Here is a 16,824-nt window from a genome sequence, read left to right as displayed (position 1 = left end):
CTCCTAGGAACAAATGTTTTTTTGGAAGGTTTTCTTCTACCTTCTGTTGCAGTGACTACCATAAAATTTAGGATTCCCTATCACTTTTCATTACAATGACAATGGTCACCAGGGAAAATAGGAGTGAATTACCTCAGGGGGACACAGACCGCAATAAAAACTTAACAGGTGGTTCTAACCCTTCCCATCTCTATCCAAAATTGTCCAACATTACACTTTAATAGGTGTAAAAAAAGTACAAGGTAAAAATAAATGAATGATGTACTATAGCCAATAGTTTATCTGTGAGTAATAACCACTGTTTGTGAAGAGGTGTTGTATGTTTTTTTCAGCAATCATGAAATTATCTGAAAAACCAGAAAAAACAAATCAATGGAAAAAAAAAAACAGGAAAGGTCCATATAATTGTGAATGCGGTAGTCCCAAACAACTTGTAATATATATATCACTTCTAGGTACATGTTGCAAAAATGTGCAAGTAAAAAACACACCACGGTGAATCCCTTTTGGGCAAACTCACTGTATTGACCCCCACGACAAAGAGCAATATGCGCTCCAACAATAAACGGACTGATTTTCTTAAATCAGCAAGCACCCTTGCTCTTGGAGAACCTTAGCAGCTAATTTATACCTGCAATTAGTTGTGAACACCGATTGGGCGAAGTGTGGATCATGGTCCTTAACCATAGGATACCACTGGATGTGCGAATAAATGCAAAACAGTAGTGGACTGCCGCACCTACTATCTGTGTCACTTGTACAGGCTTCTTGACTGCAGCCGTTTGCATACAACCGTGATTCCAGACGCAGGAATCTACTCTCTGGCCCTAAAAGCATTCAATACAAAATCTGTTTGTAGCACTTTGTTTTAGCTTGGCTAATGGATTCTGACTTCTGGTGATTTAAATGACTGCAAATAATAGCTAGCTATGTGAAGGAAAATAAACAAGCAGCCATTTTTGACCACTCTTAAAAATGCTAATTGTCTGGTATAAAGGCATAATTGCCTTGAGAGTACTTGCTAAGTCACGGACCCAGACAAAGTATGTAGATCAGACACTCTCCTTCTATTTAACATTACTTACTGCATCCTTATTCTAGGCCAGTGACTCAGGAAGTACTGAAACCAGAGACTCTCAGGCAGCTAGCATTTTCACAAGGCGTTCGGCAATGGTATTATACACATTTCAGTTTTTTACGCTTTTCCCCACAGGTGTTAATTGAGACATTTTCCCCATCTTGGTAGTTGGCTCCAAGACTGAAAGTGATTGTAGAGGAAAAAATGGATTTTTGTAAAATCTTACCGTAAAATCCTTTTCTCTTAGCTCATCGACAGACGTAGTCCTCGGTGATACACCACCTTCGGGTTATGTTACCTCCGCAGGAGCAGGACTAGACAGGAAATTAAAAAGCTCTGGCCACACCCTAGGGGCAGTCCCAGAGGGTATATCCTCTCTCTCTCTGCCTCAGCAAATCAGTTATGTGAAAAAGCAGTGCTTAGAGAATTTAACCCAACCCAACTCCAAAACAGAGGGGCGGGGACTACGTCTGTCGATGAGCTAAGAGAAAAGGATTTTACGGTAAGATTTTACAAAAATCCATTTTTCTCTAGCGCTCATCGACAGACGTAGTCCTCGGTGATACACCACCTTCGGGACGTCCCAGAGCAGTATCACAACTGAGGGGTGGGAAAATGGAAATCAAATCCCAATCTAGAAGGCCCAACCGGTGCCAACTAGAAATTTACAATGCTCATCCTTAATGATGAGACTCAACAAAAAAATTTTCAAACAGAAAAAAACCCTCGAGGTAGACCACCGGTCTCCTCAAATTGCGGCCTGCAAAACCTTGCGGCCAAATGAGGCATCCGCCGATGCCGTCACATCAATTTTATAGAATTTAGTAAAGGTATGTACCGACGACCAGGTGGCCGCCTTACATACCTGGACCACTGACGCCTGATGGCGAAAGGCCCAGGAAGTACTGAGCGCTCGAGTGGAGTGCGCCCTAACAGGGAACGGAGGACTCTGACCCTTAATAGAATAAGCCTGTACCACCGTTTGTCTAATCCATTTGGCAATGGTCGCGGCAGATGCAGGCAAACCCTTTCTGGGGCCATCCGTGATCACAAAAAGTGAATCCGTCTTACGGAATGATTCCGTAGCTTTCAGGTATACCCTGATTGCCCGAACCACATCTAAGGAATGCAACGCATGTTCCCGATGATGCTTGGGCTGAGGACACAAGGAAGGTAGTACAATATCCTCATTCAGATGAAAATCTGAAACCACCTTAGGAAGAAAAGATGGCTTAGGATGAAGTACTACCTTATCCCTATGAATCACTAGGTATGGGGACTGGCATGATAAGGCAGCCAGTTCTGACACCCTGCGAGCAGAAGTAATAGCCACCAAGAAGGCCACCTTCTGGGATAAAGTAAGCAAGGGAATCTCCCTGATGTTTTCAAAGGGAGGTTTCTGTAGAACCGACAAAACCAAATTAAGATCCCAGGGCGGTAAGGGCGCGCGGACTGGAGGAGCCAGGTGCCGCACCCCCTGGATGAAATTCCGCACCAAGGATTTGGTAGCTAACGGTTTCTGAAAGAAGATTGCTAATGCTGAAACTTGACCCTTGATGGTGCTCAAGGCTAGCTTCTGCTCAACCCCTTGTTGCAAAAAGGCCAATATTCGAGACACCGAATAGGTACGTGGAGGAAATCCTAAAGATTCGCACCACGCAATATAAGTCTTCCATGTGTGATAATAGACTTTGCTGGAAGTCGCTTTCCTTGCTTTAATAAGGGTAGGAATGACTGAAGCTGACAAACCTCTGTCCTTCAGTACTTGGGTCTCAATGGCCAGGCCATTAAAACCAGCGACTGTAAAGCACGAAGGTAACTTGGTCCTAGAGACCACAGACACTCCCTGAGACGAAGTTCCCACGGAACGTCTGCGACTAGCATGTCCAAGTCGGCCAGGCCGGCTTGAGGAGGCCAGCCTAGAATTTCTAGGACCACTGGCGCTGATTGGATCTGAACCAGGCGTCCCTAGAGCTATCTGGCCCCGACCATCCGAGAAAGTCTGGTCGTTTTCTGTTTCCACAAATTTATCAGATACCTGATAGTTATCAGGAAGGGTGATCTTTTCTGGTTGAACCTCAGGGACCGAAGTCACCCGACTAGAGGCTACTTGGCCTATCTGATCAACCAGATCCGATTCCTGTGAGGTATCGGGACTAATCTTAGGAAAGGGTAAAGGAAAAGATCTATTCAGGGAACGGTAACTACCGCTTCCTGTGGTACTTAAATGTTGGAAGGGAAGAATCGCACCGGTAGTAGTGGTTGATGCTCGACCTGATGTCCTGAATACCGGTGAAAACGTCCCCCCACCCTGAAACCGGGTGGGGGCGCACCTTCAGGCTGTGTACTCCTTTGCTTCGGGTTTGGCTGGGTTGGTCCTCTGCTTGTCCGACCAGCCCTTCTTGAATCCTCCTGGAGGAGTCTTGCCTTTCCCGCTAGTACCAGCAGGGCGCCCTTTATGGGCGGTAAAGAAAGGTCCTCGCTTGTTGCGAGGTCCCTTAGCTTTTGCAGCCTGTGGCAAGAAAGTGCTCTTGCCCCCAGTGGCATCCTTAATGATTTCATCTAGGTTGGCCCCAAATAGACGATTCCCCTGAAAGGGGAGATTGGTCAAGGTCTTTTTGGAACCTAGGTCAGCTGACCAGCATTTTAACCACAGCACACGTCTGAGGATCACTGCTAACTTAGATGCATGCCCTAATAAGGGAGTTGTGTCCAAGGCTGCGTCACAGATAAACCGTAGCCCTTGTATGATCTGTTCCATCAAATCAGATGTCTCCTGGGGAATATCTTTTCCCCTAAGATCTTGGCGTACCATTTTAGCCCATTCCGTAAGTGTCTGGGAAACTAGACCAATAACAATTACTGGTCTAAATGCTGACCCTATCAGAGAAAAGATAGTGCGGGACTCTGCTTCTATCTTTCGATCCACCGGATCCTTAAAGGACGAAGTGTCCTCCACTGGAATAACCGTGGCTTTATTCAGCCTGGAAATAGGCGGATCCACGACTGGTGGTACCGTCCATTTCTTAATGATGGATTCCTCAAACGGATAGCGTCTAGCAATACGCTTGGAAATAGTAAAGGTACGTTTAGAATGCTCCCATTCTCCTTTAATCTGATTACCAAAACATTTAGGTACAGGAAAAGCCTTCGCCGTCTTGATGGGCTTATTAGTCCCAAAAGGCCTCTCTGTTTCAGTTGCCTCTGCCGGTAAAGCCTCAAGTTTTAAGGTTTCTTGCACTGCCACAACTAGTGCGTCCACCAATGCTTCTTCCTGAATTATAGCAAGAGAAGAAGCGTCCTCCTCACTGTCTGAGGGGGCTTTACCTGGGATAACAGCCCTTGCAGAGGAACCTGCAACTGCCGTGACCATCTCTGAATCTGAGTCAGAGGTGTCAGATGGTATAGGGGTAGGCGGGGGTCGCTTCCTTGACCCCCGTCCCTGACAGGCCGCCTCCACCCGAGCCACCATAGACTCCAAAATTGCTGTAAATGACTCTATACTCTGTGCACCGGCGGGTCCCGAGGCCCCCTCGAGGGAAACAGGTGGGGGAATATGTGTGGCAGGGTCCATGATAACTCCAGTTACTTCCTGGATAATATAATTCAAAAGAAAAAAAAAACTTTTTTTTTTTTTTTTTCTTTTCTGACCCCCAGCGCCACAAAAAGCCCCTTAGTGTTACCTGCTAGGGATCCCTATCGATCGAGAGAGAGAGAGATAGACCCCCAGGCTCACCACTTGATGCTCAGAGTTAAACTGCAACAGCTTACAGCGCTGTCTTGACAAACAGGAAGTCTTTTGGCTGGCTGCCCAGGAAGAAGGGAGGCGGCTCCGCCCCTCTGCACGCCTTCCGGCGCCTCCCCCAAGCTCCACGAGGTGTAGGATCACCTCAAACATGGCCGCCCCCATGCTGGAGACACGAGGCTACGCCAAAATGGCGGCTCGTGCGATCCAGCAAAAAAAATGGCGGCGGCCTGTGCTGACTAGCGGTGTGCTGCAGGGCACACAACACTCTCTCTGCATGGGGATCTGGCGTGGTTGGCGGTACCGGCCCTGGCGGACCGCATGGCCGTTCGGGAGGCCTGCTAATAGTTGGAGATCTGATTTGGAAGGCAGTCTACATGTCCGTGGCTTCTGACTGGTAGGTAGCTTATACTTAACCCATAAGATTCCCAGAATGCCACAGATTACATCTTTAAAACATGTATACAATAGATAGTTAGCTCCCAAACCAAGCCTCCTGGCTTTTTGCACACATAAAATCACACTCAAAGTAGGAGGATTTGTGACATGTTATAGGATAGAAAGAACTCTTTCTTACCATACAGAGAGGGGCCCGCGTTCACCACAAAACCCGTCAGGGAAAAAGGGGGAACATACTACTCACCATACCGGAACCAGGCGGGCACCAACTCCTGACAGTACCCCTCTCCACCGGGGCGGGAGGGCTGTCGACCGATACGGACGCCGTGACTCATGGTCTTTGGCGTTTCAGCGAGACGTTTAACTCGCGGGTTCAGTCCTTTTAATGGGACTTTGTCGCGGCCGACCCAGCGCGGAGCTATGGCCTGCACGCGCTCGTAGGCTGAACTGGGGTGACCACCGGATCTCAACATCCAGCCCGTCGCCCAGTTCAGCTTTCTTGCTTGAAGATCTCACAGGAACACTGGAGAAAAAAAGTTGTCTAAAAATCCTTTTAGAAAAAAGTTCTTGCCAGGACCTAAGATCCCAGCAAGGTATCTAGGTCCTTACTCCTAACTAGACAGAAAATAACTGATTTGCTGAGGCAGAGAGAGAGAGGATATACCCTCTGGGACTGCCCCTAGGGTGTGGCCAGAGCTTTTTAATTTCCTGTCTAGTCCTGCTCCTGCGGAGGTAACATAACCCGAAGGTGGTGTATCACCGAGGACTACGTCTGTCGATGAGCGCTAGAGAAAATGTTATTAAAAAAAAGTTAATAACAAACGTTATGCTTAACTGCTCTGTGCAGTGGTTTTGCACAGAGCAGCCCAGATCCTCCTCTTCTCAGGGCCCTTGCAGAGGCTCTGGGCCCCTTACCCTTGCTGTGGGGGCACCCGTGCATGCTCGCCCCCAGCTGGCTCTCTGCCCCCATAAGACACAGAGAGCATGGCTCAGCCCTGCCCCCCCACTCCCGCCTCAGTGGCTGTGATTCACAGCAGCGGGAGCCATCATCTCAGCCAATCAGAAGGGAGAGCCCTGTGTCTCGTGCACATCGCTGGATCTGGATCAGGCTCAGGTAAGTATTAGGGGGCAAACAAAGATAAAAATTACCAGTTCAATAAGTATTAGGGGGAGCTGCACACTGATCGTTTTTTTACTTTAATACATAGAATGCATGAAGATAAAAAAGCTTCTGCCTTTACAACCACTTGAACTACTTTTAGATCAGTTGATAATTCCTTGGGAAAGGCAAATGCATACATTTAGGTTTTACCACAACCAAATAGAGCAGGGGTCCTCGAACTTTTTAAACAGGGGGCCAGTTCACGGTCCCTCAGACACTGTTGGGGGCCGGACAATAGTTTGAAAAGAAATATGAACGAATTCCAATGCGCATATTTTATTTGTAGTGCACAAAAAAACAGGAACAACAATATATATATATATATATATAAAAAACAATAAATATTGTATGACCACAGCATGCCCCCTTTCAATACAGAGTGACCACAGCGTGCCCCCCTTTCAATGCAGAGTTACCCCAGCGAGCACCCTTTCAATGCAGAGTGACCACAGCGTGCCCCCTTTCAATGCAGAGTGACCACAGCGTGCCCCCTTTCAATGCAGAGTGACCACAGCGTGCCCCCATCAATGCAGAGTGACCACAGCATGCCCCCTTTCAATGCAGAGTGACCACATCGTGCCCCCTTTCAATGCAGCAGAGTGACCACAGTTTGCCCCCTTTCAATGCAGAGTGACCACAACGTGCCCCCTTTCAATGAAGAGTGACCACAGCGTGCCCCCAATCAATGCAGAGTGACCACCGCGTGCCCCCAATCAATGAAGAGTGACCACAGCGTGCCCCCTTTCAATGCAGAGTGACCACAGCGTGCCCCCATCAATTTTCATTCGCTATTGTCACACAAATGGGTGGGCTAGGGCGCAGTGCTCTGCACCCTGGGTCCACCCTTTTCTGAAGCCTATTAGAGCTTCAGTGAGCGACAGGCAGTCAGCCCTATGCCGATCCCGGCTGGCGGGCCGGGTTCAGGACCCTGGCGGGCCGCATGCGGCCCGCGGGCCATAGCTTGAGGACCCCTGAAATAGAGTGAAGGTGCCTTTGGGCTTCACTAGCTTTTAACTATTTTTCAAAAGGAAGCAGTCAGGCAATCTTTTCAGCTTGGTAAACTGCAGAATCAAAAATAGTTTTGTTCATGCGAATGTGATTTCTAATTCTGACCTTGTTATTGCAATATACAGCCATGGACTTTAAAGAGTTTACCTTTAGAACATGTCCTATCTCCTGCCTCTTCTCCCCCCCTCGACAGCAGGCAGGGGATCTTATCCCCGCACCAGCTGTCACAATTTGAAAACAGTGCAGTCATGCGGAGCTCTATCCACATGGCTACACATTATTTATTCACAGTTTCCTGTGAATGAATGCTTACAAGTACCGTCAGCCATTGCGGCTAACAGCTTGTAGTTCTCAATGAACTGCAAGGGTGCTGGTGAGCACTCCCATAGTCCATTGATCTTCCCGCTTTCAGGTAACTGACTGCCCGTATGGGGCAAAGGCAGACAATTATCGCGGGTGCAATGCTCCGCAGGCTACTTAAAAAATAGAAATACAATTTTTTTTACCTGAAAAAAAAAAAAAAATGGGCATTTTTTAATATTTTTTTAAAAAAAAGGTGAAATGGACCTTTAAGTGCACAAAGTATATGCAACTTCTTATGTATTATTAAAGGTTGCCTAACCCATCACTCTCTGTCTGAAACTAACTGGCAGGGACACAGACCTCAAAAAAAAAAAAAAAAATGCTTCATCTATCTAATGTCTAGTACACACCACTAGTTTTTTTTTTCCATTCATCCCAGCAGATTGAACGGAAAAAAAAAAAAAAAAAAAACTTGACCGTTCAGGTTGGAGCTGCTGTACTTACAATCCAAAGTTAGTACAGCAATCTCCCCTGTGTTCTGACAGGGGGACGACCCCCCCACCAAAACACTCCCATCAGCGCTCTCAGCCACTGGCTGCTGGTTTTCCAGCATGCTCGTTCGACAGTAGCTGGCCAAACGGCCAGCTTCTGTTGGACCAGCTGCCGCACACACGGGCAAGATGTTGGCCAGTTTTTATTGAACTGGCTGATGTCGCCTGACATTCTGCCTGTGTGTACCAGGCTTGAGTTAGTCCATACCTACTGTACATCTACTGGCAAAACCCTATACTGTATAGACAGTTGGTAAAGAAAAGGCATTACCAAAGTACCTAAAATGACATTTCTTGAATCAATTGTTAGTGCTAACTGAACAATCAATTTGATTCTGAATTTTATTTAGAACAAAATCAGAATGTTCTGTGACTTGGCGTTTTAGCTTCTTACCAGCTGTCTCATTTGGCTTTCACAGATTCAACCAATCACAGGATTGCGACAAAGTAATTCTGCTAACTGTGCATGGAGATTCTGTTCATGGTTTGGCCACGTGTAGAAACCTATTGGAAGTAAAAATCCTCTGCATTTAGGTTAATAAAATCTTCATCCAAATTAGAAAATATTAATAAAATTTGCTATTAAAACTGCACCTTTGTCTTAAAAAATCAATATTGCATTAATGATTAGCTAACCTTTTAAATCAGCAATACATTCACTATACCTTTTTTCTACAAAGATTTTCCCAGGGGCTGCCCAACTAAATGGTAGCAACTAACCAGTATAGCTGAAAACTAAACTATAGCTTTTTCTTCTTTAGATTAGGTTATGAGGGGTTAGAACTGCTGTCCATTTTTAACTGTGGTGCCCTATTGGGGAGATTTTTAAATGCCCCAATTTCGCCAGGAATAAAAATAAGGGTAAATCCAAAATTTGAGTTGTCACCAGAACAGGAATTGGCAAGAAATCTTCCAATGGGGGCGGATGTTCCCATGACAACTGTTAAGAGGAGATTTCCTACCACATAAAGAGGAACAATAGATATTGCCTCACTTCCTGTTGAGTCTACAGAGCAGAAAGTGAAGGGAAATTTCCCTAATGATACACAGATGGTAAAAAAAAAAAAAAAAAACACACAGCGGCTACAGTGGCTTTAACCCTCCCCACTATTGGCAATGGAAATAAATTCTGTTTCATATTTAGGTATGATTGAACTTAATGTTGCTAGTACTACCTGTGTATTAATTCCTTCAGGAGGGGTCTGAAAAGTCACTTGGTGATGGTGTAAGCGGCAAAAATTTTGTTTGATTTTAGCAACACAGAATTAAACAGAGTTCGGCCCCTTTCCAACGGGCAGACCATTTGGGTTCACCTGTCAGTTTTTCAGGTGGACATGATCGGACCATCCATTGCCCTCTATGGAGCAGAGGGTGTCAACGGATATGTGTCCAGTGACACCCACCGATATCTCCTAAAAACAGGACGGATGGGGGATCTGTTCCTCATCCATCTGGCGGATCAGATCAGATGATAGATGTAAACACACAGGGTATTTCTTCTGTCTTTAAGCCACATCCTCCAGGCTCCCGATACTGCTTTTCTGAACATCCCAATGGGGGAAGCGCACAATCATAAAGTCACCCATCACAAATCCCATCATCTTTTGCGCTACTGCGCATGCGTGCACCTGCATTCTTGAAAATTGTCTGCAACGGGGACACTACCTGTGTCCACAAGTAAAAACAGCCCAGACTATACACACAAGACATGCAGTCTGCTTCTACCTCCAAGAGAGGTGATTAACAGCAGCTCTGTCTCAGGTGCTGCTTGTCAATCCTTTTCTTAGGAGTATATTGAGGGACACCAAGGACCTCATATTCATGACTACTTGGGTTATGCCACCACCTTTAGGTAAATGGACCCTGGAAAAAAAAAAAAAGACAGGAATCCAGGCATAACCCCTCACAGGCAGCTAAGCTTCTAAGCTAAGGATCTTTGTCCTTTGATGCACCCAAAGAAAAAGGATTTTACAGGTAAAACTAAAAACCCTATATTAGTAATCCTATTTAGCATGTTCCAGCACTGAAAATCGCCAGTTGACAACACAGCAACAAGGCTAAACATGCCCAAATCCCAAAAACAGAACAGGGGGAAACCCTCTACAAATCCACCTGCAAGACCTTATACCTACAACTGGTGTGCACAGAGGCGTGGAAATAGACCAGGCAGAACTTGGTATTCAAAGCCAGGTAGAAGCTTTATAAACTTTAACAGGAATGGGCCTTGACCAGTAAGGGAAGAACCTTGCCCTTAATACCATAGGCCTGAAAAATTAGCTGATAAACCCACCAAAAAAACAGTGGACAGAAATAGCAGCCTGACCCTTGTGAGCACCCTCAGGAAGTAAAAAAAACAAAACAGGGAATGTAATTGTCCAAAATGAAGCTGTAGACTTCAGACAAATGCAAACAGCTCCCCTGATAGGAAGACCATGTAGGTAGACAGACCAGGTTAGGATACGCCAACCAAATCATCAGAAGTTCTAAGAGGTTAATTGGCAACCTCCACTCAGAGGATCACATTACCTGAGCCAACAGGTTCTCCAGAATACCCCCCCCCCCCCCCACCCACCCAACATGTTGGCATCTGTTGTCAGGATCTTCTAATTCATCATGGGAAGAATTTTCTGGAATTCAGCATCTGTGTCAGAACCATAGTCAACGTCTGAAGGTTTGACAACCAACTGAACCTTTACAGGACCTGTACCGTCTGCTGGATATTGGACAGCTACTAAACCAATTGCACCTTAACCGCTTCCCATCCGCGCTACAGCCTATATACGGCTGCAGCGTGGACTTGAATTTTCGGGAGGCCGTTTTTAAACGGCCTCCCAGTGACACGCCCCCCGCGCGCTCCCGCGAGCGCGCATCGGGGAGATCGTGGTAAATGGCCAATCACAGCGGCCATTCACCACGTGATCAAGCCGTCCAATGAGAGATGATCTCATATGTAAACATATGAGATCATCTCTCATCGCCGGCGCTCCTTCCTCACACAGACACTGCAGTGTGAGGAAGGAGGGGGAGCCGACAGCCGCTGGGGACACAGAGAAATGTAATCAGGGCACTGATCACCAGTGCCCTGATTACTAAAGGTAAAAAAACCACACACATTGCCCCCCCATCAGTGCCCACAGTGCCCGCCATCAGTGCCCCCATCAATGCCCACAATCAGTGCCCATAGTGCTGCCAGTCAGTGCCCATCAGTGCCTGCTCATATAGGCACTGATGAGCACTGACTGGCAGCACTATGGGCACTGAGTGTGGGCACTGATGGTGCTGCCCATCAGTGCTCATCAGTGCCGCCCATCAGTGCTCATCAGTGCCATCCGCCAGTGCCCATCAGTGCCGCCTATCAGTGCCCATCAGTGCCGCCCGTCAGTGCCCATCAGTGCCGCCTATCAGTGCTCATCAGTGCCGCCTATCAGTGCTCATCAGTGCCGCCTATCAGTGCCACCTCATCAGTGCCCATAAGTGCCACCTCATCAGTGCCCATAAGTGCCACCTCATCAGTGCCCATCAGTGCAGCCTATCAGTGCAGCCTATCAGTGCCCATCAGTGCCGCCTCATCAGCGCACATCAGTGAGGGAGAAAATTTTATTTTCAAAATTTACTCGCAGAAAATAAGAAAAAAATGGATTTTTGTAAAATCTTACCGTAAAATCCTTTTCTCTTAGCTCATCGACAGACGTAGTCCTCGGTGATGCACCACCTTCGGGTTATGTTACCTCCGCAGGAGCAGGACTAGACAGGAAATTAAAAAGCTCTGGCCACACCCTAGGGGCAGTCCCAGAGGGTATATCCTCTCTCTCTCTGCCTCAGCAAATCAGTTATGTGAAAAAGCAGTGCTTAGAGAATTTAACCCAACCCAACTCCAAAACAGAGGGGCGGGGACTACGTCTGTCGATGAGCTAAGAGAAAAGGATTTTACGGTAAGATTTTACAAAAATCCATTTTTCTCTAGCGCTCATCGACAGACGTAGTCCTCGGTGATACACCACCTTCGGGACGTCCCAGAGCAGTATCACAACTGAGGGGTGGGAAAATGGAAATCAAATCCCAATCTAGAAGGCCCAACCGGTGCCAACTAGACGTTTACAATGCTCATCCTTAATGATGAGACTCAACCAAAAAAAGAGAAAACAATTTTTTTTTTTTTTTCCAAACAGAAAAAAACCCTCGAGGTAGACCACCGGTCTCCTCAAATTGCGGCCTGCAAAACCTTGCGGCCAAATGAGGCATCCGCCGATGCCGTCACATCAATTTTATAGAATTTTGTAAAGGTATGTACCGACGACCAGGTGGCCGCCTTACATACCTGGACCACTGACGCCTGATGGCGAAAGGCCCAGGAAGTACTGAGCGCTCGAGTGGAGTGCGCCCTAACAGGGAACGGAGGACTCTGACCCTTAATAGAATAAGCCTGTACCACCGTTTGTCTAATCCATTTGGCAATGGTCGCGGCAGATGCAGGCAAACCCTTTCTGGGGCCATCCGTGATCACAAAAAGTGAATCCGTCTTACGGAATGATTCCGTAGCTTTCAGGTATACCCTGATTGCCCGAACCACATCTAAGGAATGCAACGCATGTTCCCGATGATGCTTGGGCTGAGGACACAAGGAAGGTAGTACAATATCTTCATTCAGATGAAAATCTGAAACCACCTTGGGAAGAAAAGATGGCTTAGGATGAAGTACTACCTTATCCCTATGAATCACTAGGTATGGTGACTGGCATGATAATGCAGCCAGTTCTGACACCCTGCGAGCAGAAGTAATAGCCACCAAGAAGGCCACCTTCTGGGATAGAGTAAGCAAGGGAATCTCCCTGATGTTTTCAAAGGGAGGTTTCTGTAGAACCGACAAAACCAAATTAAGATCCCAGGGCGGTAAGGGCGCGCGGGCTGGAGGAGCCAGGTGCCGCACCCCCTGGATGAAATTCCGCACCAAGGATTTGGTAGCTAAAGGCTTCTGAAAGAAGATTGCTAATGCTGAAACTTGACCCTTGATGGTGCTCAAGGCTAGCTTCTGCTCAACCCCTTGTTGCAAAAAGGCCAATATTCGAGTCACCGAATAGGTACGTGGAGGAAATCCTAAAGATTCGCACCACGCAATATAAGTCTTCCATGTGTGATAATAGACTTTGCTGGAAGTCGCTTTCCTTGCTTTAATAAGGGTAGGAATGACTGAAGTAGACAAACCTCTGTCCTTCAGTACTTGGGTCTCAATGGCCAGGCCATTAAAACCAGCGACTGTAAAGCACGAAGGTAAATTGGTCCTTGAGACCACAGACACTCCCTGAGACGAAGTTCCCACGGAACGTCTGCGACTAACATGTCCAAGTCGGCCAGGCCGGCTTGAGGAGGCCAGCCTAGAATTTCTAGGACCACTGGCGCTGATTGGATCTGAACCAGGCGTCCCTAGAGCTATCTGGCCCCGACCATCCGAGAAAGTCTGGTCGTTTTCTGTTCCCACACATTTATCAGATACCTGATAGTTATCAGGAAAGGTGATCTTTTCTGGTTGAACCTCAGGGACCGAAGTCACCCGACTAGAGGCTACTTGGCCTATCTGGTCAACCAGATCCGATTCCTGTGAGGTATCGGGACTAATCTTAGGAAAAGGTAAAGGAAAAGATCTTTTCAGGGAACGGTAACTACCGCTTCCTGTGGTACTTAAATGTTGGAAGGGAAGAATCGCACCGGTAGTAGTGGTTGATGCTCGATCTAATGTCCTGAATACCGGTGAAAACGTCCCCCCACCCTGAAACCGGGTGGGGGCGCACCTTCAGGCTGTGTACTCCTTTGCTTCGGGTTTGGCTGGGTTGGTCCCCTTCTTGAACCCTCCTGGAGGAGTCTTGCCTTTCCCGCTAGTACCAGCCGGGCGCCCTTTATGGGCGGTAAAGAAAGGTCCTCGCTAGTTGCGAGGTCCCTTAGCTTTTGCAGCCTGTGGCAAAAAAGTGCTCTTGCCCCCAGTGGCATCCTTAATGATTTCATCTAGGTTGGCTCCAAATAGACGATTCCCCTGAAAGGGGAGATTGGTCAAGGTCTTTTTGGAACCTAGGTCAGCTGACCAGCATTTTAACCACAGCACACGTCTGAGGATCACTGCTAACTTAGATGCATGCCCTAATAGGGGAGTAGTGTCCAAGGCTGCGTCACAGATAAACCGTAGCCCTTGTATGATCTGTTCCATCAAATCAGATGTCTCCTGGGGAATATCTTTTCCCCTAAGATCTTGGCGTACCATTTTCGCCCATTCCGTAAGTGTCTGGGAAACTAGACCAATAACGATTACTGGTCTAAATGCTGACCCTATCAGAGAAAAGATAGTGCGGGACTCTGCTTCTATCTTTCGATCCACCGGATCCTTAAAGGACGAAGTGTCCTCCACTGGAATAACCGTGGCTTTATTCAGCCTGGAAATAGGCGGATCCACGACTGGTGGTACCGTCCATTTCTTAATGATGGATTCCTCAAACGGATAGCGTCTAGCAATACGCTTGGAAATAGCTTGGAATGCTCCCATTCTCCTTTAATCTGATTACCAAAACATTTAGGTACAGGAAAAGCCTTCGCCGTCTTGATGGGCTAATTCCGGAACCAGGCGGGCACCAACTCCTGACAGTACCCCTCTCCACCGGGGCGGGAGGGCTGTCGACCGATACGGACGCCGTGACTCATGGTCTTTGGCGTTTCGGCGAGACGTTTAACTCGCGTGGACAGTCCTTTAATGGGACTTTGTCGCGGCTGACCCAGCGCGGAGCTATGGCCTGCACGCGCTCGTAGGCTGAACTGGGGTGACCACCGGATCTCAACATCCAGCCCGTCGCCCAGTTCAGCTTTCTTGCTTGAAGATCTCACAGGAACACTGGAGAAAAAAGCTGTCTAAAAAAATCCTTTAAGAAAAAATTCTTGCCAGGACCTAAGATCCCAGCAAGGTGTCTAGGTCCTTACTCCTAACTAGACAGAAAATAACTGATTTGCTGAGGCAGAGAGAGAGAGGATATACCCTCTGGGACTGCCCCTAGGGTGTGGCCAGAGCTTTTTAATTTCCTGTCTAGTCCTGCTCCTGCGGAGGTAACATAACCCGAAGGTGGTGTATCACCGAGGACTAAGTCTGTCGATGAGCGCTAGAGAAACTTTTTTTTTTTTTCAAAAATTTCTGTCTTTTTTCTTTTTTTTTGTAAAAAATAAAAAACCCAGAGGCGATTACATACCACCAAAAGAAAGCTCTATTTGTGTGAAAAAAATGATAAAAATTTCATATGGGTACAGTGTAGCATGACCGCGCAATTGTCATTCAAAGTGTGCGAGCACTGAAAGCTGAAAATCGGCCTGGATGGGAAGGGTGTTTAAGTGCACAGTAGGCAAGTGGTTAAGAAGCAGGTTGCCCAAGTACCCAACAACAGGGATACCCATGGGTTCTAAACAACCCTAGAAAGGGAGTTAACACCTTGATAAACACTTTGGGGACTGTGGACAGGCTGAAAGCAATGCCTCAACTCGAAGTGGTGATCCTCCTTGCAAATTGCAGAAACCCTTGGCGAAGCCAGAAAATTGGGATGTGCAAGTATGAATCCTTGATGTCTACTGATACCAGGAAATGTTCTTGTTGCAGCAAAGTAACTACAGATTAAGTAGATTTAATTCTGAACGGAGTAGATTCCATCCCGGATTTCTGCACTTTTGGGAACTTGTTAAGACCTTAAGGTCTAGAATAGGCTGGACGTCTCTGGGAACTTTACAAGGGTTGAATAGAAGCCGTGATACCTCTCCCTCTCCAGTATGGATTGGATGACCCCCTGGGACAGCAGGCTTTCCAGAGCTGCAAAGACGACCATTCTTTTTTCGTGGCTCTGAAGACACAGTTAGGCACCTTAAGCGTTGAGGGGGAAAGCAGCAAAACTCTAGTTTGTAACCTCTGGACGTTCTGAGTACAGGTGGCCACAAACGCCTATAGACATCTCCCTACCCGTGCGAGTTAATTCACTATGAGGAGGATTTTCCTCTGGGGCTGGAGGAGTTAGGAATCCAGTTCTTCCTATAGACCTGGAAGGCAGGTTTTGCTTAGTACCAGAGGCTTGTCATTTTATTCACAGTCACCTACAGATAAAAGCATCCAAGGGTAGTCCAACTGATTCTTCTTAAAGAGTTGTTCTGCCAAACAACACTTGAGCCATAGGATCCTTCTCATGTGTATGGATATGGTGCACACATGGGAAAACTGCTTTATGGAGTCTTCAATGGGATCAACTAAAACTCAAGCCTCTCAAAAAATCTTCCCGGAACTGCCAGATGGAATAGAGCATACTCTGGAATAGAGCATACGCTTTGCAAATTCCCACTGCAGCCACTGCAATCTGCAGAGCCCCTCCCACCAGAGAGTATGCATTAAAGAGGGCCCCTAACCTTTCATCTGTGGCATCTTTATAGACCAAGAACCTCATCCACCATGAACTGTGCAGGGGGTCCTCCCTTACTAACATCGCCCTTCAATTACAGCAGGCACATTTCGTAGAGCTTTCAGGAACTCCCCCCAGCAGGAGATCATTACCCTGTACCTCTTCAGCACCTT

At 47.1% G+C, this 16,824-nt stretch overlaps 1 protein-coding gene across 1 annotated transcript in view; it reads right to left on the bottom strand.

The window, feature by feature from the left end:
- RNF34 (ring finger protein 34) overlaps window positions 1-16,824 on the bottom strand; it is a 73,732-nt gene that overhangs the window by 29,910 nt on the left and 26,998 nt on the right. The window lies entirely within an intron of this gene.

The sequence above is a fragment of the Pelophylax lessonae genome, assembly GCF_965119305.1.
Source record: "Pelophylax lessonae genome assembly, chromosome: 1".
In the NCBI taxonomy this organism is placed as follows: Eukaryota; Metazoa; Chordata; class Amphibia; order Anura; family Ranidae; genus Pelophylax; species Pelophylax lessonae.
The sequence above is the reverse complement of the archived record's forward strand: the minus strand, read 5'-3'. Positions and strand labels throughout refer to the sequence as shown.